The 22,655-nt window shown below is 43.1% G+C and overlaps 26 non-coding genes across 26 annotated transcripts; all 26 read right to left on the bottom strand.

Moving 5' to 3' along the window:
• Positions 1-937: 937 nt before the first annotated feature.
• Positions 938-1,019, bottom strand: trnal-aag (transfer RNA leucine (anticodon AAG)). Its single transcript has one exon. It is a non-coding gene; the product is annotated as a tRNA-Leu (tRNA).
• A 736-nt stretch (positions 1,020-1,755) lies between these two features.
• trnal-aag (transfer RNA leucine (anticodon AAG)) lies at positions 1,756-1,837 on the bottom strand. Its single transcript has one exon. It is a non-coding gene; the product is annotated as a tRNA-Leu (tRNA).
• Positions 1,838-2,875: 1,038 nt separating this feature from the next.
• trnal-aag (transfer RNA leucine (anticodon AAG)) lies at positions 2,876-2,957 on the bottom strand. The gene has a single exon. It is a non-coding gene; the product is annotated as a tRNA-Leu (tRNA).
• Positions 2,958-3,694: 737 nt separating this feature from the next.
• trnal-aag (transfer RNA leucine (anticodon AAG)) lies at positions 3,695-3,776 on the bottom strand. Its single transcript has one exon. It is a non-coding gene; the product is annotated as a tRNA-Leu (tRNA).
• Positions 3,777-4,513: 737 nt separating this feature from the next.
• On the bottom strand, positions 4,514-4,595 carry trnal-uag (transfer RNA leucine (anticodon UAG)). Its single transcript has one exon. It is a non-coding gene; the product is annotated as a tRNA-Leu (tRNA).
• A 736-nt stretch (positions 4,596-5,331) lies between these two features.
• On the bottom strand, positions 5,332-5,413 carry trnal-uag (transfer RNA leucine (anticodon UAG)). Its single transcript has one exon. It is a non-coding gene; the product is annotated as a tRNA-Leu (tRNA).
• Positions 5,414-6,187: 774 nt separating this feature from the next.
• trnal-aag (transfer RNA leucine (anticodon AAG)) lies at positions 6,188-6,269 on the bottom strand. The gene has a single exon. It is a non-coding gene; the product is annotated as a tRNA-Leu (tRNA).
• A 737-nt stretch (positions 6,270-7,006) lies between these two features.
• Positions 7,007-7,088, bottom strand: trnal-aag (transfer RNA leucine (anticodon AAG)). The gene has a single exon. It is a non-coding gene; the product is annotated as a tRNA-Leu (tRNA).
• A 737-nt stretch (positions 7,089-7,825) lies between these two features.
• On the bottom strand, positions 7,826-7,907 carry trnal-aag (transfer RNA leucine (anticodon AAG)). Its single transcript has one exon. It is a non-coding gene; the product is annotated as a tRNA-Leu (tRNA).
• Positions 7,908-8,643: 736 nt separating this feature from the next.
• On the bottom strand, positions 8,644-8,725 carry trnal-uag (transfer RNA leucine (anticodon UAG)). The gene has a single exon. It is a non-coding gene; the product is annotated as a tRNA-Leu (tRNA).
• A 737-nt stretch (positions 8,726-9,462) lies between these two features.
• trnal-aag (transfer RNA leucine (anticodon AAG)) lies at positions 9,463-9,544 on the bottom strand. The gene has a single exon. It is a non-coding gene; the product is annotated as a tRNA-Leu (tRNA).
• A 737-nt stretch (positions 9,545-10,281) lies between these two features.
• trnal-aag (transfer RNA leucine (anticodon AAG)) lies at positions 10,282-10,363 on the bottom strand. The gene has a single exon. It is a non-coding gene; the product is annotated as a tRNA-Leu (tRNA).
• Positions 10,364-11,100: 737 nt separating this feature from the next.
• trnal-aag (transfer RNA leucine (anticodon AAG)) lies at positions 11,101-11,182 on the bottom strand. Its single transcript has one exon. It is a non-coding gene; the product is annotated as a tRNA-Leu (tRNA).
• Positions 11,183-11,918: 736 nt separating this feature from the next.
• Positions 11,919-12,000, bottom strand: trnal-aag (transfer RNA leucine (anticodon AAG)). Its single transcript has one exon. It is a non-coding gene; the product is annotated as a tRNA-Leu (tRNA).
• Positions 12,001-12,737: 737 nt separating this feature from the next.
• Positions 12,738-12,819, bottom strand: trnal-aag (transfer RNA leucine (anticodon AAG)). The gene has a single exon. It is a non-coding gene; the product is annotated as a tRNA-Leu (tRNA).
• A 728-nt stretch (positions 12,820-13,547) lies between these two features.
• trnal-aag (transfer RNA leucine (anticodon AAG)) lies at positions 13,548-13,629 on the bottom strand. Its single transcript has one exon. It is a non-coding gene; the product is annotated as a tRNA-Leu (tRNA).
• Positions 13,630-14,366: 737 nt separating this feature from the next.
• Positions 14,367-14,448, bottom strand: trnal-aag (transfer RNA leucine (anticodon AAG)). Its single transcript has one exon. It is a non-coding gene; the product is annotated as a tRNA-Leu (tRNA).
• A 737-nt stretch (positions 14,449-15,185) lies between these two features.
• Positions 15,186-15,267, bottom strand: trnal-aag (transfer RNA leucine (anticodon AAG)). The gene has a single exon. It is a non-coding gene; the product is annotated as a tRNA-Leu (tRNA).
• A 736-nt stretch (positions 15,268-16,003) lies between these two features.
• trnal-uag (transfer RNA leucine (anticodon UAG)) lies at positions 16,004-16,085 on the bottom strand. Its single transcript has one exon. It is a non-coding gene; the product is annotated as a tRNA-Leu (tRNA).
• A 1,023-nt stretch (positions 16,086-17,108) lies between these two features.
• Positions 17,109-17,190, bottom strand: trnal-aag (transfer RNA leucine (anticodon AAG)). The gene has a single exon. It is a non-coding gene; the product is annotated as a tRNA-Leu (tRNA).
• A 736-nt stretch (positions 17,191-17,926) lies between these two features.
• Positions 17,927-18,008, bottom strand: trnal-aag (transfer RNA leucine (anticodon AAG)). Its single transcript has one exon. It is a non-coding gene; the product is annotated as a tRNA-Leu (tRNA).
• A 736-nt stretch (positions 18,009-18,744) lies between these two features.
• On the bottom strand, positions 18,745-18,826 carry trnal-uag (transfer RNA leucine (anticodon UAG)). The gene has a single exon. It is a non-coding gene; the product is annotated as a tRNA-Leu (tRNA).
• A 737-nt stretch (positions 18,827-19,563) lies between these two features.
• On the bottom strand, positions 19,564-19,645 carry trnal-aag (transfer RNA leucine (anticodon AAG)). Its single transcript has one exon. It is a non-coding gene; the product is annotated as a tRNA-Leu (tRNA).
• A 737-nt stretch (positions 19,646-20,382) lies between these two features.
• Positions 20,383-20,464, bottom strand: trnal-uag (transfer RNA leucine (anticodon UAG)). Its single transcript has one exon. It is a non-coding gene; the product is annotated as a tRNA-Leu (tRNA).
• Positions 20,465-21,200: 736 nt separating this feature from the next.
• Positions 21,201-21,282, bottom strand: trnal-aag (transfer RNA leucine (anticodon AAG)). The gene has a single exon. It is a non-coding gene; the product is annotated as a tRNA-Leu (tRNA).
• A 736-nt stretch (positions 21,283-22,018) lies between these two features.
• On the bottom strand, positions 22,019-22,100 carry trnal-aag (transfer RNA leucine (anticodon AAG)). Its single transcript has one exon. It is a non-coding gene; the product is annotated as a tRNA-Leu (tRNA).
• Positions 22,101-22,655: the final 555 nt, after the last annotated feature.

Here is a 22,655-nt window from a genome sequence, read left to right as displayed (position 1 = left end):
GGAACCCCATCCGTGACACACAACATTGCTTCTTTTCTCCCTTGCATGGCCCTGCATGAAAGTAAAAACGCTGAAATAAAGCAGAACATGTGATAGCTTACGCAAACAAACTCAATAAAGATGGCAGTGGTGGGATTTGAACCAAAGCCTCCTTAGAGACTGGAGCCTTAATCCAGCGCCTTAGACCACTCGACCACACTACCCAACTCTGGCAAGCTTCCACACTTTCTCGTAAGTTACCTAGAGCGTCTGCACTTCCTTGTATTTTAGTCTTCTTTTTCATTTTCTTCTTTAAAATCTTTATGTATCTCATGTTGCTCTTGCGTCCTTCATCTTTTTTTGATTCTCTTTCTAAAAATCTTAATTTATCTGATGTTGCTCTTTCTTTCATCGTATAAACTTAGAATTAGTTTCTGCTTTTATGTCTGAAGCAGATTGAATTAGAAAAACACGTCAGATAATAGCAATAATAGACGTGGGAATGAGGGTAAAGGCTGGATTCCCTTTATTTTCCGGTGTCCTTGGTGGCCTTGTTTGAAATTACATTACAGTTTTCTGTTGAGAAAAGTTGCAGTGGTGGACTTTGAACCGACACCTCTGAAAGACTGGGTCCTTAAATCCAGTTCTCTGGACAGCTCGCCCACAGTACCAACTGTTAAAATGGACTGCTGGGTCGTCCCACAGACCATCACAACTTTCCTTTTTTCCAATCAAGGATTTGACGTGAACAACCACCGGTAGGAGGTGCAACTGCCACCGTGAGAGCACAGGACTTGGTGGCTGGTTGGTTAAGGCGATGGACTACACTATTGAGTTGGAACCCCATCCGTGACACAGAACATTGCTTATTTTCTCCCTTGCATGGCCCTGCATGAAAGTAAAAACGCTGAAATAAAGCAGAACATGTGATAGCTTGCGCAAAAAAACTCAACAAAGATGACAGTGGTGGGATTTGAACCCACGCCTCCTTAGAGACTGGAGCCTTAATCCAGCGCCTTAGACCGCTCGGCCACACTACCCAGCTCTGGCAAATTATTCACACTTTCTCGTCAGTTACCTAGAGCGTCTGCACTTCCTTCAATTTTTGTCCTCTTTTTAATTTTCTTCTTTAAAATCTTTATGTATCTCATGTTGCTCTTGAGTCCTTCATCTTTTTTTGATTCTCTTTTTAAAAATCTTAATTTATCTGATGTTGCTCTTTCTTCCATCGTATAAACTTAGAATTAGTTTCTGCTTTTATGTCTGAAGGAGATTGAATTAGAAAAACACGTCAGATAATTGCAATAACAGACGTGGGAATTAGGGTAAAGGCTGGATTCCCTTTATTTTCCGGTGTCCTTGGTGGCCTTGTTTGAAATTACATTACAGTTTTCTGTTGAGAAAAACTTGCAGCGGTGGACTTTGAACCGACACCTCCGAATGACTGGGTCCTTAAATCCAGTTCTCTGGACAGCTCGGCCACAGTTCCCACTGTTAAAATGGACTGCTTGGTCGTCGCACAGACCATCACAACTTTCCTTTTTTCCAATCAAGGATTTGACGTGAACAACCACCGGTAGGAGGTGCAACTGCCACCGTGGAGGCACAGGACTTGGTGGCTGGTTGGTTAAGGCGATGGACTACACTATTGAGTTGGAACCCCATCCGTGACACACAACATTGCTTCTTTTCTCCCTTGCATGGCCCTGCATGGAAGTAAAAACGCTGAAATAAAGCAGAACATGTGATAGTTTGCGCAAACAAACTCACTGTAATTGGCAGTGGTGGGACTTGAACCCACGCCTCCTTAGAGACTGGAGCCTTAATCCAGCGCCTTAGACCGCTCGGCCACACTACCCAGCTCTGGCAACTATTCACACTTTCTCGTCAGTTACCTAGAGCGTCTGCACTTCCTTGTATGTTAGTCCTCTTTTTCATTTTCTTCTTTAAAATCTTTATGTATCTCATGTTGCTCTTGCGTCCTTCATCTTTTTTTGATTCTCTTTTTAAAAATCTTGATTTGTCTCATGTTGCTCTTTCTTCCATTGTGTACACTGAAAATTAGTTTCTGCTTTTATGTCTGAAGCAGATTGAATCTGAAAAACACAGCAGATAATTTCAAAAACAGACGAGGGAATTAGGGTAAAGGATGGATTCCCTTTATTTGTCCGGTGTCCTTGGTGGACTTGCTTGAAATTACATTACAGTTTTCTGTTGAGAAAAAGTTAAAGCGGTGGACTTTGAACCCACACCTCTGAAAGACTGGATCCATAAATACAGTTCTCTGGACAGCTTGGCCACAGTACCCACTGTTTAAATGGACTGCTAGGTCTTCGCATAGACCAGGCCAACTTTCCTTGTTTACAATCAAGTCTTTGACGTGAACAACCACCGGTAGGAGGTGCAACTGCCACCGCGGGGGCACAGGACTTGGTGGCTGGTTGGTTAAGGCAATGGACTACACTATTGAGTTGGAACCCCATCCGTGACACACAACGTTGCTTCTTTTCTCCCTTGCATGGTCCGACATGAAAGTAAAAACCATTAAATAAAGCAGAACATGTGATAGCTTGCGCAAACAAACTCAATAAAGATGTGGGATTTGAACCCACGCCTCCTTAGAGACTGGAGCCTTAATCCAGCGCCTTAGACAGTGCACGTAAAACTGCAGAACAAGATATCTCTGACTCATTTAAACTGTCTTTTGTTACAACTGAAATCCACTCTGTCCAGCGTCCGTGATTGGGTCTCAACTCTCCAGTATTTAAACACTAACAGAACCCAATCTGTGCCACACAGCATTTGCTAATTTCTCCCTTGCATGGGCGACATGAAAGTAAAAATGCTGAAATAAAGCAGAACATGTGATAGTTTGCACAAACAAACTCAATGTAGATGGCAGTGGTGGGATTTGAACCCACGCCTCCTTAGAGACTGGAGCCTTAATCCAGCGCCTTAGACCGCTCGGCCACACTACCCAGCTGTGGCAAAATATTCACACTTTCTCGTCAGTTACCTAGAGCGTCTGCACTCCCTTGTATTTCAGTCTTCTTTTTCATTTTCTTCTTTAAAATCTTTATGTATCTCATGTTGCTCTTGCGTCCTTCATCTTTTTTTGATTCTCTTTCTAAAAATGTTAATTTATCTGATGTTGCTCTTTCTTTCATGGTATAAACTTAGAATTAGTTTCTGCTTTTATGTCTGAAGCAGATTGAATTAGAAAAACACGGCAGATAATTGCAATAACAGACGTGGGAATGAGGGTAAAGGCTGGATTCCCTTTATTTGTCCGGTGTCCTTGGTGGCCTTGTTTGAAATTACATTACAGTTTTCTGTTGAGAAAAAGTTGCAGCGGTGGACTTTGAACCGACACCTCCGAAAGACTGGGTCCTTAAATCCAGTTCTCTGGACAGCTCGGCCACAGTACCAACTGTTAAAATGGACTGCTGGGTCGTCCCACAGACCATCACAACTTTCCTTTTTTCCAATCAAGGATTTGACGTGAACAACCACCGGTAGGAGGTGCAACTGCCACAGCGGGGGCACAGGACTTGGTGGCTGGTTGGTTAAGGCGATGGACTACACTATCGAGTTGGAACCCCATCCGTGACACACAACATTGCTTCTTTTCTCCCTTGCATGGCCCTGCATGAAAGTAAAACCGCTGAAATAAAGCAGAAAATGTGATAGCTTGCGCAAACAAACTCAATAAAGATGGCAGTGGTGGGATTTGAACCCACGCCTCCTTAGAGACTGGAGCCTTAATCCAGCGCCTTAGACCGCTCGGCCACACTACCCAGCTGTGGGAAAATATTCACACTTTCTCATCAGTTACCTAGAGCGTCTGCACCCCCTTGTATTTCAGTCTTCTTTTTCATTTTCTTCTTTAAAATCTTTATGTATCTCATGTTGCTCTTGCGTCCTTCATCTTTTTTTGATTCTCTTTCTAAAAATCTTAATTTATCTGATGTTGCTCTTTCTTCCATCGTATAAACTTAGAATTAGTTTCTGCTTTTATGTCTGAAGCAGATTGAATTAGAAAAACACGGCAGATAATTGCAATAATAGACGTGGGAATGAGGGTAAAGGCTGGATTCCCTTTATTTGTCCGGTGTCCTTGGTGGCCTTGTTTGAAATTACATTACAGTTTTCTGTTGAGAAAAATTTGTAGTGGTGGACTTTGAACCGACACCTCTGAAAGACTGGGTCCTTAAATCCAGTTCTCTGGACAGCTCGCCCACAGTACCAACTGTTAAAATGGACTGCTGGGTCGTCCCACAGACCATCACAACTTTCCTTTTTTCCAATCAAGGATTTGACGTGAACAACCACCGGTAGGAGGTGCAACTGCCACCGTGAGAGCACAGGACTTGGTGGCTGGTTGGTTAAGGCGATGGACTACACTATTGAGTTGGAACCCCATCCGTGACACACAACATTGCTTCTTTTCTCCCTTGCACGGCCCTGCATGAAAGTAAAAACGCTGAAATAAAGCAGAACATGTGATAGCTTGCGCATACAAACTCAATAAAGATGGCAGTGGTGGGATTTGAAACCACGCCTCCTTAGAGACTGGAGCCTAAATCCAGCGCCTTAGACCGCTCGGCCACACTACCCAGCTCTGGCAAGATTTCCACACTTTCTCGTCAGTTACCTAGAGCGTCTGCACTCCCTTGTATTTTAGTCTTCTTTTTCATTTTCTTCTTTAAAATCTTTATGTATCTCATGTTGCTCTTGCGTCCTTCATCTTTTTTTGATTCTCTTTTTAAAAATCTTAATTTATCTGATGTTGCTCTTTCTTCCATCGTATAAAATTAGAATTCGCTTCTGCTTTTATGTCTGAAGCAGACTGAATTAGAAAAACACGGCAGATAATTGCAATAACAGATGTGGGAATTCGGGTAAAGGCTGGATTCCCTTTATTTTCCGGTGTCCTTGGTGGCCTTGTTTGAAATTACATTACAGTTTTCTGTTGAGAAAAAGTTGCAGTGGTGGACTTTGAACCGACACCTCTGAAAGACTGGGTCCTTAAATCCAGTTCTCTGGACAGCTCGCCCACAGTACCAACTGTTAAAATGGATTGCTGGGTCGTCCCACAGACCATCACAACTTTCCTTTATTCCAATCAGGGATTTGACATGAACAACCACCGGTAGGAGGTGCAACTGCCACCGTGAGAGCACAGGACTTGGTGGCTGGTTGGTTAAGGCGACGGACTACACTATTGAGTTGGAACCCCATCCGTGACACACAACATTGCTTCTTTTCTCCCTTGCATGGCCCTACATGAAAGTAAAAACGCTGAAATAAAGCAGAACATGTGATAGCTTGCGCAAACAAACTCAATAAAGATGGCAGTGGTGGGATTTGAACCCACGCCTCCTTAGAGACTGGAGCCTAAATCCAGCGCCTTAGACCGCTCGGCCACACTACCCAGCTCTGGCAAAATATTCACACTTTCTCGTCAGTTACCTAGAGCGTCTGCACTCCCTTGTATTTTAGTCTTCTTTTTCATTTTCTTCTTGAAAATCTTTATGTATCTCATGTTGCTCTTGCGTCCTTCATCTTTTTTGATTCTCTTTTTAAATACAGTTCTCTGGACAGCTTGGCCACAGTACCCACTGTTTAAATGGACTGCTAGGTCTTCGCATAGACCAGGCCAACTTTCCTTGTTTACAATCAAGTCTTTGACGTGAACAACCACCGGTAGGAGGTGCAACTGCCACCGCGGGGGCACAGGACTTGGTGGCTGGTTGGTTAAGGCAATGGACTACACTATTGAGTTGGAACCCCATCCGTGACACACAACGTTGCTTCTTTTCTCCCTTGCATGGTCCGACATGAAAGTAAAAACCATTAAATAAAGCAGAACATGTGATAGCTTGCGCAAACAAACTCAATAAAGATGTGGGATTTGAACCCACGCCTCCTTAGAGACTGGAGCCTTAATCCAGCGCCTTAGACAGTGCACGTAAAACTGCAGAACAAGATATCTCTGACTCATTAAAACTGTCTTTTGTTACAACTGAAATCCACTCTGTCCAGCGTCCGTGATTGGGTCTCAACTCTCCAGTATTTAAACACTAACAGAACCCAATCTGTGCCACACAGCATTTGCTAATTTCTCCCTTGCATGGGCGACATGAAAGTAAAAATGCTGAAATAAAGCAGAACATGTGATAGTTTGCACAAACAAACTCAATGTAGATGGCAGTGGTGGGATTTGAACCCACGCCTCCTTAGAGACTGGAGCCTTAATCCAGCGCCTTAGACCGCTCGGCCACACTACCCAGCTGTGGCAAAATATTCACACTTTCTCGTCAGTTACCTAGAGCGTCTGCACTCCCTTGTATTTCAGTCTTCTTTTTCATTTTCTTCTTTAAAATCTTTATGTATCTCATGTTGCTCTTGCGTCCTTCATCTTTTTTTGATTCTCTTTCTAAAAATGTTAATTTATCTGATGTTGCTCTTTCTTTCATGGTATAAACTTAGAATTAGTTTCTGCTTTTATGTCTGAAGCAGATTGAATTAGAAAAACACGGCAGATAATTGCAATAACAGACGTGGGAATGAGGGTAAAGGCTGGATTCCCTTTATTTGTCCGGTGTCCTTGGTGGCCTTGTTTGAAATTACATTACAGTTTTCTGTTGAGAAAAAGTTGCAGCGGTGGACTTTGAACCGACACCTCCGAAAGACTGGGTCCTTAAATCCAGTTCTCTGGACAGCTCGGCCACAGTACCAACTGTTAAAATGGACTGCTGGGTCGTCCCACAGACCATCACAACTTTCCTTTTTTCCAATCAAGGATTTGACGTGAACAACCACCGGTAGGAGGTGCAACTGCCACAGCGGGGGCACAGGACTTGGTGGCTGGTTGGTTAAGGCGATGGACTACACTATCGAGTTGGAACCCCATCCGTGACACACAACATTGCTTCTTTTCTCCCTTGCATGGCCCTGCATGAAAGTAAAACCGCTGAAATAAAGCAGAAAATGTGATAGCTTGCGCAAACAAACTCAATAAAGATGGCAGTGTTGGGATTTGAACCCACGCCTCCTTAGAGACTGGAGCCTTAATCCAGCGCCTTAGACCGCTCGGCCACACTACCCAGCTGTGGGAAAATATTCACACTTTCTCATCAGTTACCTAGAGCGTCTGCACCCCCTTGTATTTCAGTCTTCTTTTTCATTTTCTTCTTTAAAATCTTTATGTATCTCATGTTGCTCTTGCGTCCTTCATCTTTTTTTGATTCTCTTTCTAAAAATCTTAATTTATCTGATGTTGCTCTTTCTTTCATGGTATAAACTTAGAATTAGTTTCTGCTTTTATGTCTGAAGCAGATTGAATTAGAAAAACACGGCAGATAATTGCAATAACAGACGTGGGAATGAGGGTAAAGGCTGGATTCCCTTTATTTGTCCGGTGTCCTTGGTGGCCTTGTTTGAAATTACATTACAGTTTTCTGTTGAGAAAAAGTTGCAGCGGTGGACTTTGAACCGACACCTCCGAAAGACTGGGTCCTTAAATCCAGTTCTCTGGACAGCTCGGCCACAGTACCGACTGTTAAAATGGACTGCTGGGTCGTCCCACAGACCATCACAACTTTCCTTTTTTCCAATCAAGGATTTGACGTGAACAACCACCGGTAGGAGGTGCAACTGCCACCGCGGGGGCACAGGACTTGGTGGCTGGTTGGTTAAGGCGATGGACTACACTATCGAGTTGGAACCCCATCCGTGACACACAACATTGCTTATTTTCTCCCTTGCATGGCCCTGCATGAAAGTAAAAACGCTGAAATAAAGCAGAACATGTGATAGCTGGCGCAAACAAACTCAATAAAGATGGTAGTGGTGGGATTTGAACCCACGCCTCCTTAGAGACTGGAACCTTAATCCAGCGCCTTAGACCGCTCGGCCACACTACCCAGCTCTGGCAAGATTTCCAAACTTTCTCGTCAGTTACCTAGAGCGTCTGCACTTCCTTGTATTTTAGTCTTCTTTTTCATTTTCTTCTTTAAAATCTTTATGTATCTCATGTTGCTCTTGCGTCCTTCATCTTTTTTTGATTCTCTTTCTAAAAATCTTAATTTATCTGATGTTGCTCTTTCTTCCATCGTATAAACTTAGAATTAGTTTCTGCTTTTATGTCTGAAGCAGATTGAATTAGAAAAACACGGCAGATAATAGCAATAATAGACGTGTGAATGAGGGTAAAGGCTGGATTCCCTTTATTTTCCGGTGTCCTTGCTGGCCTTGTTTGAAATTACATTACAGTTTTCTGTTGAGAAAAAGTTAAAGCGGTGGACTTTGATCCCACACCTCTGAAAGACTGGATCCTTAAATCCAGTTCTCTGGACAGCTCGGCCACAGTACCAACTGTTAAAGTGGACTGCTGGGTCGTCCCACAGACCATCACAACTTTCCTTAATTCCAATCAAGGATTTGACATGAACAACCACCGGTAGGAGGTGCAACTGCCACCGTGAGAGCACAGGACTTGGTGGCTGGTTGGTTAAGGCGATGGACTACACTATTGAGTTGGAACCCCATACGTGACACACAACATTGATTTTTTTCTCCCTTGCATGGCCCTACATGAAAGTAAAAATGCTGAAATAAAGCAGAACATGTGATAGCTTGCGCAAACAAACTCAATAAAGATGGCAGTGGTGGGATTTGAACCCACGCCTCCTTAGAGACTGGAGCCTAAATCCAGCGCCTTAGACCACTCAGCCACACTACCCAGCTCTGGCAAGATCTCCAAACTTTCTCGTCAGTTACCTAGAGCGTCTGCACTTCCTTGTATTTTAGTCTTCTTTTTCATTTTCTTCTTTAAAATCTTTATGTATCTCATGTTGCTCTTGCGTCCTTCATCTTTTTTTGATTCTCTTTCTAAAAATCTTAATTTATCTGATGTTGCTCTTTCTTTCATCGTATAAACTTAGAATTAGTTTCTGCTTTTATGTCTGAAGCAGATTGAATTAGAAAAACACGGCAGATAATTGCAATAACAGACGTGGGAATGAGGGTAAAGGCTGGATTCCCTTTATTTGTCCGGTGTCCTTGGTGGCCTTGTTTGAAATTACATTACAGTTTTCTGTTGAGAAAAAGTTGCAGCGGTGGACTTTGAACCGACACCTCCGAAAGACTGGGTCCTTAAATCCAGTTCTCTGGACAGCTCGGCCACAGTACCAACTGTTAAAATGGACTGCTGGGTCGTCCCACAGACCATCACAACTTTCCTTTTTTCCAATCAAGGATTTGACGTGAACAACCACCGGTAGGAGGTGCAACTGCCACCGTGAGAACACAGGACTTGGTGGCTGGTTGGTTAAGGCGATGGACTACACTATTGAGTCGGATCCCCATCCGTGACACACAACATTGCTTATTTTCTCCCTTGCATGGCCCTGCATGAAAGTAAAAACTCTGAAATAAAGCAGAACATGTGATAGCTTGCGCAAACAAACTCAATAAAGATGGCAGTGGTGGGATTTGAACCCACGCCTCCTTAGAGACTGGAGCCTTAATCCAGCGCCTTAGACCGCTCGGCCACACTACCCAGCTGTGGCAAAATATTCACACTTTCTCGTCAGTTACCTAGAGCGTCTGCACTCCCTTGTATTTCAGTCTTCTTTTTCATTTTCTTCTTTAAAATCTTTATGTATCTCATGTTGTTCTTGCGTCCTTCATCTTTTTTTGATTCTCTTTCTAAAAATGTTAATTTATCTGATGTTGCTCTTTCTTTCATCGTATAAACTGAGAATTAGTTTCTGCTTTTATATCTGAAGCAGATTGAATTAGAAAAACATGGCAGATAATTGCAATAACAGACGTGGGAATTAGGGTAAAGGCTGGATTCCCTTTATTTGTCCGGTGTCCTTGGTGGCCTTGTTTGAAATGACATTACAGTTTTCTGTTGAGAAAAAGTTAAAGCGGTGGACTTTGAACCGACACCTCCGAAAGACTGGGTCCTTAAATCCAGTTCTCTGGACAGCTCGGCCACAGTACCAACTGTTAAAATGGACTGCTTGGTCGTCGCACAGACCATCACAACTTTCCTTTTTTCCAATCAAGGATTTGACGTGAACAACTACCGGTAGGAGGTGCAACTGCCACCGTGGGGGCACAGGACTTGGTGGCTGGTTGGTTAAGGCGATGGACTACACTATTGAGTTGGAACCCCATCCGTGACACACAACATTGCTTCTTTTCTCCCTTGCATGGCCCTGCATGAAAGTAAAAACTCTGAAATAAAGCAGAACATGTGATAGCTTGCGCAAACAAACTCAATAAAGATGGCAGTGGTGCGATTTGAACCCACGCCTCCTTAGAGACTGGAGCCTTAATCCAGCGCCTTAGACCGCTCGGCCACACTACCCAGCTGTGGCAAAATATTCACACTTTCTCGTCAGTTACCTAGAGCGTCTGCACTCCCTTGTATTTCAGTCTTCTTTTTCATTTTCTTCTTTAAAATCTTTATGTATCTCATGTTGCTCTTGCGTCCTTCATCTTTTTTTGATTCTCTTTCTAAAAATGTTAATTTATCTGATGTTGCTCTTTCTTTCATGGTATAAACTTAGAATTAGTTTCTGCTTTTATGTCTGAAGCAGATTGAATTAGAAAAACACGGCAGATAATTGCAATAACAGACGTGGGAATGAGGGTAAAGGCTGGATTCCCTTTATTTGTCCGGTGTCCTTGGTGGCCTTGTTTGAAATTACATTACAGTTTTCTGTTGAGAAAAAGTTGCAGCGGTGGACTTTGAACCGACACCTCCGAAAGACTGGGTCCTTAAATCCAGTTCTCTGGACAGCTCGGCCACAGTACCAACTGTTAAAATGGACTGCTGGGTCGTCCCACAGACCATCACAACTTTCCTTTTTTCCAATCAAGGATTTGACGTGAACAACCACCGGTAGGAGGTGCAACTGCCACCGCGGGGGCACAGGACTTGGTGGCTGGTTGGTTAAGGCGATGGACTACACTATCGAGTTGGAACCCCATCCGTGACACACAACATTGCTTCTTTTCTCCCTTGCATGGCCCTGCATGAAAGTAAAACCGCTGAAATAAAGCAGAAAATGTGATAGCTTGCGCAAACAAACTCAATAAAGATGGCAGTGGTGGGATTTGAACCCACGCCCCCTTAGAGACTGGAGCCTTAATCCAGCGCCTTAGAACGCTCGGCCACACTACCCAGCTCTGGCAAAATATTCACACTTTCTCGTCAGTTACCTAGAAAGTCTGCACTCCCTTGTATTTCAGTCTTCTTTTTCATTTTCTTCTTTAAAATCTTTATGTATCTCATGTTGCTCTTGCGTCCTTCATCTTTTTTTGATTCTCTTTCTAAAAATCTTAATTTATCTGATGTTGCTCTTTCTTTCATCGTATAAACTGAGAATTAGTTTCTGCTTTTATATCTGAAGCAGATTGAATTAGAAAAACATGGCAGATAATTGCAATAACAGACGTGGGAATTAGGGTAAAGGCTGGATTCCCTTTATTTTCCGGTGTCCTTGCTGGCCTTGTTTGAAATTACTTTACAGTTTTCTGTTGAGAAAAAGTTGCAGTGGTGGACTTTGAACCGACACCTCCGAAAGACTGGGTCCTTAAATCCAGTTCTCTGGACAGCTCGGCCACAGTACCCACTGTTAAAATGGACTGCTGGGTCGTCCCACAGACCATCACAACTTTCCTTTTTTCCAATCAAGGATTTGACGTGAACAACCACCGGTAGGAGGTGCAACTGCCACCGTGAGAACACAGGACTTGGTGGCTGGTTGGTTAAGGCGATGGACTACACTATTGAGTCGGATCCCCATCCGTGACACACAACATTGCTTATTTTCTCCCTTGCATGGCCCTGCATGAAAGTAAAAACTCTGAAATAAAGCAGAACATGTGATAGCTTGCGCAAACAAACTCAATAAAGATGGCAGTGGTGGGATTTGAACCCACGCCTCCTTAGAGACTGGAGCCTTAATCCAGCGCCTTAGACCGCTCGGCCACACTACCCAGCTGTGGCAAAATATTCACACTTTCTCGTCAGTTACCTAGAGCGTCTGCACTCCCTTGTATTTCAGTCTTCTTTTTCATTTTCTTCTTTAAAATCTTTATGTATCTCATGTTGTTCATGCGTCCTTCATCTTTTTTTGATTCTCTTTCTAAAAATCTTAATTTATCTGATGTTGCTCTTTCTTTCATCGTATAAACTGAGAATTAGTTTCTGCTTTTATATCTGAAGCAGATTGAATTAGAAAAACACGGCAGATAATTGCAATAACAGACGTGGGAATTAGGGTAAATGCTGGATTCCCTTTATTTGTCCGGTGTCCTTGGTGGCCTTGTTTGAAATGACATTACAGTTTTCTGTTGAGAAAAAGTTAAAGCGGTGGACTTTGAACCGACACCTCCGAAAGACTGGGTCCTTAAATCCAGTTCTCTGGACAGCTCGGCCACAGTACCAACTGTTAAAATGGACTGCTTGGTCGTCGCACAGACCATCACAACTTTCCTTTTTTCCAATCAAGGATTTGACGTGAACAACCACCGGTAGGAGGTGCAACTGCCACCGTGGGGGTACAGGACTTGGTGGCTGGTTGGTTAAGGCGATGGACTACACTATTGAGTCGGATCCCCATCCTTGACACACAACATTGCTTATTTTCTCCCTTGCATGGCCCTGCATGAAAGTAAAAACTCTGAAATAAAGCAGAACATGTGATAGCTTGCGCAAACAAACTCAATAAAGATGGCAGTGGTGGGATTTGAACCCACGCCTCCTTAGAGACTGGAGCCTTAATCCAGCGCCTTAGACCGCTCGGCCACACTACCCAGCTGTGGCAAAGTATTCACACTTTCTCGTCAGTTACCTAGAGCGTCTGCACTCCCTTGTATTTCAGTCTTCTTTTTCATTTTCTTCTTTAAAATCTTTATGTATCTCATGTTGCTCTTGCGTCCTTCATCTTTTTTTGATTCTCTTTCTAAAAATGTTAATTTATCAGATGTTGCTCTTTCTTCCATCGTATAAACTTAGAATTAGTTTCTGCTTTTATGTCTGAAGCAGATTGAATTAGAAAAACACGGCAGATAATAGCAATAACAGACGTGGGAATGAGGGTAAAGGCTGGATTCCCTTTATTTGTCCGGTGGCCTTGTTTGAAATGACATTACAGTTTTCTGTTGAGAAAAAGTTGCAGCGGTGGACTTTGAACCGACACCTCCGAAAGACTGGGTCCTTAAATCCAGTTCTCTGGACAGCTCGGCCACAGTTCCCACTGTTAAAATGGACTGCTTGGTCGTCGCACAGACCATCACAACTTTCCTTTTTTCCAATCAAGGATTTGACGTGAACAACCACCGGTAGGAGGTGCAACTGCCACTGCGGGGGCACAGGATTTGGTGGCTAATTGGTTAAGGCGATGGACTACACTATTGAGTCGGATCCCCATCCGTGACACACAACATTGCTTATTTTCTCCCTTGCATGGCCCTGCATGAAAGTAAAAACTCTGAAATAAAGCAGAACATGTGATAGCTTGCGCAAACAAACTCAATAAAGATGGCAGTGGTGGGATTTGAACCCACGCCTCCTTAGAGACTGGAGCCTTAATCCAGCGCCTTAGACCGCTCGGCCACACTACCCAGCTGTGGCAAAATGTTCACACTTTCTCGTCAGTTACCTAGAGCGTCTGCACTCCCTTGTATTTCAGTCTTCTTTTTCATTTTCTTCTTTAAAATCTTTATGTATCTCATGTTGCTCTTGCGTCCTTCATCTTTTTTTGATTCTCTTTCTAAAAATGTTAATTTATCTGATGTTGCTCTTTCTTTCATGGTATAAACTTAGAATTAGTTTCTGCTTTTATGTCTGAAGCAGATTGAATTAGAAAAACACGGCAGATAATTGCAATAACAGACGTGGGAATTAGGGTAAAGGCTGGATTCCCTTTATTTGTCCGGTGTCCTTGGTGGCCTTGTTTGAAATTACATTACAGTTTTCTGTTGAGAAAAAGTTGCAGCGGTGGACTTTGAACCGACACCTCCAAAAGACTGGGTCCTTAAATCCAGTTCTCTGGACAGCTCGGCCACAGTTCCCACTGTTAAAATGGACTGCTTGGTCGTCGCACAGACCATCACAACTTTCCTTTTTTCCAATCAAGGATTTGACGTGAACAACCACCGGTAGGAGGTGCAACTGCCACTGCGGGGGCACAGGATTTGGTGGCTAATTGGTTAAGGCGATGGACTACACTATTGAGTCGGATCCCCATCCGTGACACACAACATTGCTTATTTTCTCCCTTGCATGGCCCTGCATGAAAGTAAAAACTCTGAAATAAAGCAGAACATGTGATAGCTTGCGCAAACAAACTCAATAAAGATGGCAGTGGTGGGATTTGAACCCACGCCTCCTTAGAGACTGGAGCCTTAATCCAGCGCCTTAGACCGCTCGGCCACACTACCCAGCTCTGGCAAAATATTCACACTTTCTCGTCAGTTACCTAGAGCGTCTGCACTCCCTTGTATTTCAGTCTTCTTTTTCATTTTCTTCTTTAAAATCTTTATGTATCTCATGTTGCTCTTGCGTCCTTCATCTTTTTTTGATTCTCTTTCTAAAAATCTTAATTTATCTGATGTTGCTCTTTCTTTCATCGTATAAACTTAGAATTAGTTTCTGCTTTTATATCTGAAGCAGATTGAATTAGAAAAACATGGCAGATAATTGCAATAACAGACGTGGGAATTAGGGTAAAGGCTGGATTCCCTTTATTTGTCCGGTGTCCTTGGTGGCCTTGTTTGAAATGACATTACAGTTTTCTGTTGAGAAAAAGTTGCAGCGGTGGACTTTGAACCGACACCTCCGAAAGACTGGGTCCTTAAATCCAGTTCTCTGGACAGCTCGGCCACAGTTCCCACTGTTAAAATGGACTGCTTGGTCGTCGCACAGACCATCACAACTTTCCTTTTTTCCAATCAAGGATTTGACGTGAACAACCACCGGTAGGAGGTGCAACTGCCACTGCGGGGGCACAGGATTTGGTGGCTAATTGGTTAAGGCGATGGACTACACTATTGAGTCGGATCCCCATCCGTGACACACAACATTGCTTATTTTCTCCCTTGCATGGCCCTGCATGAAAGTAAAACCGCTGAAATAAAGCAGAACATGAGATAGCTTACGCAAACAAACTCAATAAAGATGGCAGTGGTGGGATTTGAACCCACGCCTCCTTAGAGACTGGAGCCTTAATCCAGCGCCTTAGACCGCTCGGCCACACAACCCAACTCTGGCAAGCTTCCACACTTTCTCGTCAGTTACCTAGAGCGTCTGCACTCCCTTGTATTTTAGTCTTCTTTTTCATTTTCTTCTTAAAAATCTTTATGTATCTCATGTTGCTCTTGCGTCCTTCATCTTTTTTTGATTCTCTTTTTAAAAATCTTAATTTATCTGATGTTGCTCTTTCTTCCATTGTGTACACTGAAAATTCGTTTCTGCTTTTATGTCTGAAGCAGATTGAATCTGAAAAACACAGCAGAATTTTTTCAAAAACAGAGGTGGGAATTAGGGTAAAGGATGGATTCCCTTTATTTGTCCGGTGTCCTTGGTGGCCTTGTTTGAAATTACATTACAGTTTTTTGTTGAGAAAAAGTTAAAGCGGTGGACTTTGAACCCACACCTCTGAAAGACTGGATCCTTAAATACAGTTCTCTGGACAGCTTGGCCACAGTACCCACTGTTAAAATGGACTGCTAGGTCGTCGCACAGCCCAGCCCAACTTTCCTTGTTTACAATCTAGGCTTTGACGTGAACAACCACCGGTAGGAGGTGCAACTGCCACAGCGAGAGCACAGGACTTGGTGGCTGATTGGTTAAGGTGATGGACTACACTATTGAGTTGGAACCCCATCCGTGACACACAACATTGCTTCTTTTCTCCCTTGCATGGGCGACATGAAAGTAAAAACCCTGAAACAAAGCAGAAAATGTGATAGCTTGTGCAAACATGCTCAATAAAGATGGCAGTGGTGGGATTTGAACCCACGCCTCCTTAGAGACTGGAGCCTAAATCCAGCGCCTTAGACCACTCGGCCACACTACCAAACACTGGCAAGATTTTAACACTTTCTCGTCAGTTAACTAGAGCGTCTGCACTCCCTTGTATTTTAGTCTACTTTTTCATTTTATTCTTTAAAATCTTTATGTATCTCATGTTGCTCTTGCGTCCTTCATCTTTTTTTGATTCTCTTTTTAAAAATCGTATTTTATCTGATGTTGCTCTTTCTTTCATCGTATAAACTTAGAATTAGTTTCTGCTTTTATGTCTGAAGCAGATTGAATTAGAAAAACACGGCAGATAATTGTAATAACAGACTTGGGAATTAGGGTAAAGGCTGGATTCCCTTTATTTGTTCGGTGTCCTTGGTGGCCTTGTTTGAAATTACATTACAGTTTTCTGTTGAGAAAAAGTTGCAGCGGTGGACTTTGAACCGACACCTCCTAAAGACTGGGTCCTTAAATCCAGTTCTCTGGACAGCTCGGCCACAGTACCCACTGTTAAAATGGACTGCTGGGTCGTTGCACAGACCATCACAACTTTCCTTTTTTCCAATCAAGGATTTGACGTGAACAACCACCAGTAGGAGGTGCAACTGCCACCGTGAGAGCACAGGACTTGGTGGCTGGTTGGTTAAGGTGATGGACTACACTATTGAGTTGGAACCCCATCCGTGACACACAACATTGCTTCTTTTCTCCCTTGCATGGCCCTACATGAAAGTAAAAACGCTGAAATAAAGCAGACTGGGTCCTTAAATCCAGTTCTCTGGACAGCTCGACCACAGTACCAACTGTTAAAATGGACTGCTGGGTCGTCCCACAGACCATCACAACTTTCCTTTTTTCCAATCAAGGATTTGACGTGAACAACCACCGGTAGGAGGTGCAACTGCCACCGCGGGGTCACAAGACTTGGTGGCTGGTTGGTTAAGGCGATGGACTACACTATTGAGTTGGAACCCCATCCGTGACACACAACATTGCTTCTTTTCTCCCTTGCATGAAAGTAAAAACGCTGAAATAAAGCAGAACATCTGATAGCTTGTGCAAACATGCTCAATAAAGATGGCAGTGGTGGGATTTGAACCCACGCCTCCTTAGAGACTGGAGCCTTAATCCAGCACCTTGGACCGCTCGGCCACACTACCCAACTCTGACAAAACATTCACACTTTCTCGTCAGTTACCTAGAGCGTCTGCTCTCCCTTGTATTTTAGTCTTCTTTTTCATTTTCTTCTTTAAAATCTTTATGTATCTCATGTTGCTCTTGCGTCCTTCATCTTTTTTTGATTATCTTTTTAAAAATCTTAATTTATCTGATGTTGCTCTTTCTTCCATCGTATAAACTTAGAATTAGTTTGTGCTTTCAAGTCTGAAGCAGATTGAATTAGAAAAACACGGCAGATAATTGCAATAACAGACGTGGGAATTAGGGTAAAGGCTGGATTCCCTTTATTTTCCGGTGTCCTTGGTGGCCTTGTTTGAAATTACATTACAGTTTTCTGTTGAGAAAAAGTTGCAGCGGTGGACTTTGAACCGACACCTCCGAAAGACTGGGTCCTTAAATCCAGTTCTCTGGACAGCTCGACCACAGTACCAACTGTTAAAATGGACTGCTGGGTCGTCCCACAGACCATCACAACTTTCCTTTTTTCCAATCAAGGATTTGACGTGAACAACCACCGGTAGGAGGTGCAACTGCCACCGCGGGGGCACAAGACTTGGTGGCTGGTTGGTTAAGGCGATGGACTACACTATTGAGATGGAACCCCATCCGTGACCAACAACATTGCTTCTTTTCTCCCTTGCATGGCCCTGCATGAAAGTAAAAACGCTGAAATAAAGCAGAACATGAGATAGCTTACGCAAACAAACTCAATAAAGATGGCAGTGGTGGGATTTGAACCCACGCCTCCTTAGAGACTGGAGCCTTAATCCAGCGCCTTAGACCGCTCGGCCACACTACCCAACTCTGGCAAGCTTCCACACTTTCTCGTCAGTTACCTAGAGCGTCTGCACTCCCTTGTATTTTAGTCTTCTTTTTCATTTTCTTCTTAAAAATCTTTGTGTATCTCATGTTGCTCTTGCGTCCTTCATCTTTTTTTGATTCTCTTTTTAAAAATCTTAATTTATCTGATGTTGCTCTTTCTTCCATTGTGTACACTGAAAATTCGTTTCTGCTTTTATGTCTGAAGCAGATTGAATCTGAAAAACACAGCAGAATTTTTTCAAAAACAGAGGTGGGAATTAGGGTAAAGGATGGATTCCCTTTATTTGTCCGGTGTCCTTGGTGGCCTTGTTTGAAATTACATTACAGTTTTTTGTTGAGAAAAAGTTAAAGCGGTGGACTTTGAACCCACACCTCTGAAAGACTGGATCCTTAAATACAGTTCTCTGGACAGCTTGGCCACAGTACCCACTGTTAAAATGGACTGCTAGGTCGTCGCACAGCCCAGCCCAACTTTCCTTGTTTACAATCTAGGCTTTGACGTGAACAACCACCGGTAGGAGGTGCAACTGCCACAGCGAGAGCACAGGACTTGGTGGCTGATTGGTTAAGGTGATGGACTACACTATTGAGTTGGAACCCCATCCGTGACACACAACATTGCTTCTTTTCTCCCTTGCATGGGCGACATGAAAGTAAAAACCCTGAAACAAAGCAGAAAATGTGATAGCTTGCGCAAAAAAACTCAATAAAGATGGCAGTGGTGGGATTTGAACCCACGCCTCCTTAGAGACTGGAGCCTTAATCCAGCGCCTTAGACCGCTCGGCCACACTACCCAGCTCTGGCAAAATATTTACACTTTCTCGTCAGTTACCTAGAGCGTCTGTACTTCCTTGTATTTTAGTCTTCTTTTTCATTTTCTTCTTTAAAATCTTTATGTATCTCATGTTGCTCTTGCGTCCTTCATCTTTTTTTGATTCTCTTTTTAAAAATCTTAATTTATCTGATGTTGCTCTTTCTTCCATCGTATAAACTTAGAATTCGTTTCTGCTTTTATGTCTGAAGCAGATTGAATTAGAAAAACACGGCAGATAATTGCAATAACAGACGTTTGAATTAGGGTAAAGGCTGGATTCCCTTTATTTGTCCGGTGTCCTTGGTGGCCTTGTTTGAAATTACATTACAGTTTTCTGTTGAGAAAAAGTTTCAGAGGTGGACTTTGAACCTACACCTCCGAAAGACTGGGTCCTTAAATCCAGTTCTCTGGACAGCTCGGCCACAGTTCCCACTGTTAAAATGGACTGCTTGGTCGTCGCACAGACCATCACAACTTTCCTTTTTTCCAATCAAGGATTTGACGTGAAGAACCACCGGTAGGAGGTGCAACTGCCACCGTGAGAGCACAGGACTTGGTGGCTGGTTGGTTAAGGCGATGGACTACACTATTGAGTTGGAACCCCATCCGTGACACACAACATTGCTTCTTTTCTCCCTTGCATGGCCCTGCATGAAAGTAAAAACGCTGAAATAAAGCAGAACATGTGATAGCTTGCGCAAACAAACTCAATAAAGATGGCAGTGGTGGGATTTGAACCCACGCCTCCTTAGAGACTGGAGCCTAAATCCAGCGCCTTAGACCGCTCGGCCACACTACCCAGCTGTGGCAAAATATTCACACTTTCTCGTCAGTTACCTAGAGCGTCTGCACTCCCTTGTATTTTAGTCTTCTTTTTCATTTTCTTGTTTAAAATCTTTATGTATCTCATATTGCTCTTGCGTCCTTCATCTTTTTTTGATTCTCTTTTTAAAAATCTTAATTTATCTGATGTTGCTCTTTCTTCCATCGTATAAACCTAGAATTAGTTTCTGCTTTCATGTCTGAAGCAGATTGAATTAGAAAAACACGGCAGATAATTGCAATAACAGACGTGGGAATGAGGGTAAAGGCTGGATTCCCTTTATTTGTCTGGTGTCCTTGGTGGCCTTGTTTGAAATTACATTACAGTTTTCTGTTGAGAAAAACTTGCAGCGGTGGACTTTGAACCGACACCTCCGAAAGACTGGGTCCTTAAATCCAGTTCTCTGGACAGCTCGGCCACAGTTCCCACTGTTAAAATGGACTGCTTGGTCGTCGCACAGACCATCACAACTTTCCTTTTTTTCAATCAAGGAATTGACATGAACAACCACCAGTAGGAGGTGCAATTGCCAGCGCGCGGGCACAGAACTTGGTGGCTGGTTGGTTAAGGCGATGGACTACACTATTGAGTTGGAACCCCATCCGTGACACACAACATTGCTTCTTTTCTCCCTTGCATGGCCCTGCATGAAAGTAAAAACGCTGAAATAAAGCAGAACATGTGATAGCTTGCGCAAACAAACTCAATAAAGATGGCAGTGGTGGGATTTGAACCCACGCCTCCTTAGAGACTGGAGCCTAAATCCAGCGCCTTAGACCGCTCGGCCACACTACCCAGCTCTGGCAAAATATTCACACTTTCTAATCAGTTACCTAGAGCGTCTGCACTCCCTTGTATTTTAGTCTTCTTTTTCATTTTCTTCTTTAAAATCTTTATGTATCTCATGTTGCTCTTGCGTCCTTCATCTTTTTTTGATTCTCTTTTTAAAAATCTTAATTTATCTGATGTTGCTCTTTCTTCCATCGTATAAACTTAGAATTAGTTTCTGCTTTTATGTCTGAAGAAGATTGAATTAGAAAAACACGGCAGATAATTGCAATAACAGACGTGGGAATTAGGGTAAAGGCTGGATTCCCTTTATTTTCCGGTGTCCTTGGTGGCCTTGTTTGAAATTACATTACAGTTTTCTGTTGAGAAAAAGTTGTAGTGGTGGACTTTGAACCGACACCTCTGAAAGACTGGGTCCTTAAATCCAGTTCTCTGGACAGCTTGGCCACAGTTCCCACTGTTAAACTAGACTGCTTGGTCATCGCACAGACCATCACAACTTTCCTTTTTTCCAATCAAGGATTTGACGTGAACAACTACCGGTAGGAGGTGCAACTGCCACCGTGGGGGCACAGAACTTGGTGGCTGGTTGGTTAAGGCGATGGACTACACTATTGAGTTGGAACCCCATCCGTGACACACAACATTGCTTCTTTTCTCCCTTGCATTGCCCTGCATGAAAGTAAAAACACTGAAATAAAGCAGAACATGTGATAGCTTGCGCAAACAAACTCAATAAAGATGGCAGTGGTGGGATTTGAACCCACGCGTCCTTAGAGACTGGAGCCTTAATCCAGCGCCTTAGACCGCTCTGCCACACTACCCAGCTCTGGCAAGATTTCCACACTTTCTCGTCAGTTACCTAGAGCGTCTGCACTCCCTTGTATTTTAGTCTTCTTTTTCATTTTCTTCTTTAAAATCTTTATGTATCTCATGTTGCTCTTGCGTCCTTCATCTTTTTTTGATTCTCTTTCTAAAAATCTTAATTTATCTGATGTTGCTCTTTCTTTCATCGTATAAACTTAGAATTAGTTTCTGCTTTTATGTCTGAAGCAGACTGAATTAGAAAAACACGGCAGATAATAGCAATAATAGACGTGGGAATGAGGGTAAAGGCTGGATTCCCTTTATTTTCCGGTGTCCTTGGTGGCCTTGTTTGAAATTACATTACAGTTTTCTGTTGAGAAAAAGTTGCAGTGGTGGACTTTGAACCGACACCTCTGAAAGACTGGGTCCTTAAATCCAGTTCTCTGGACAGCTTGGCCACAGTTCCCACTGTTAAAATAGACTGCTTGGTCATCGCACAGACCATCACAACTTTCCTTTTTTCCAATCAAGGATTTGACGTGAACAACTACCGGTAGGAGGTGCAACTGCCACCGTGGGGGCACAGGACTTGGTGGCTGGTTGGTTAAGGTGATGGACTACACTATTGAGTTGGAACCCCATCCGTGACACACAACATTGCTTCTTTTCTCCCTTGCATGGCCCTGCATGAAAGTAAAAACACTGAAATAAAGCAGAACATGTGATAGCTTGCGCAAACAAACTCAATAAAGATGGCAGTGGTGGGATTTGAACCCACGCCTCCTTAGAGACTGGAGCCTTAATCCAGCGCCTTAGACCGCTCGGCCACACTACCCAGCTCTGGCAAGATTTCCAAACTTTCTCGTCAGTTACCTAGAGCGTCTGCACTTCCTTGTATTTTAGTCTTCTTTTTCATTTTCTTCTTTAAAATCTTTATGTATCTCATGTTGCTCTTGCGTCCTTCATCTTTTTTTGATTCTCTTTCTAAAAATCTTAATTTATCTGATGTTGCTCTTTCTTTCATCGTATAAACTTAGAATTAGTTTCTGCTTTTATGTCTGAAGCAGACTGAATTAGAAAAACACGGCAGATAATAGCAATAATAGACGTGGGAATGAGGGTAAAGGCTGGATTCCCTTTATTTTCCGGTGTCCTTGGTGGCCTTGTTTGAAATTACATTACAGTTTTCTGTTGAGAAAAAGTTGCAGTGGTGGACTTTGAACCGACACCTCTGAAAGACTGGGTCCTTAAATCCAGTTCTCTGGACAGCTTGGCCACAGTTCCCACTGTTAAAATAGACTGCTTGGTCATCGCACAGACCATCACAACTTTCCTTTTTTCCAATCAAGGATTTGACGTGAACAACTACCGGTAGGAGGTGCAACTGCCA

Source organism: Oncorhynchus mykiss, chromosome 13 (genome assembly GCF_057628025.1).
Source record: "Oncorhynchus mykiss isolate SJ-2025 chromosome 13, ASM5762802v1, whole genome shotgun sequence".
NCBI lineage: Eukaryota > Metazoa > Chordata > Actinopteri > Salmoniformes > Salmonidae > Oncorhynchus > Oncorhynchus mykiss.
Note: the sequence above shows the minus strand (reverse complement) of the source record. Positions and strands in the feature narration are given on the sequence as shown.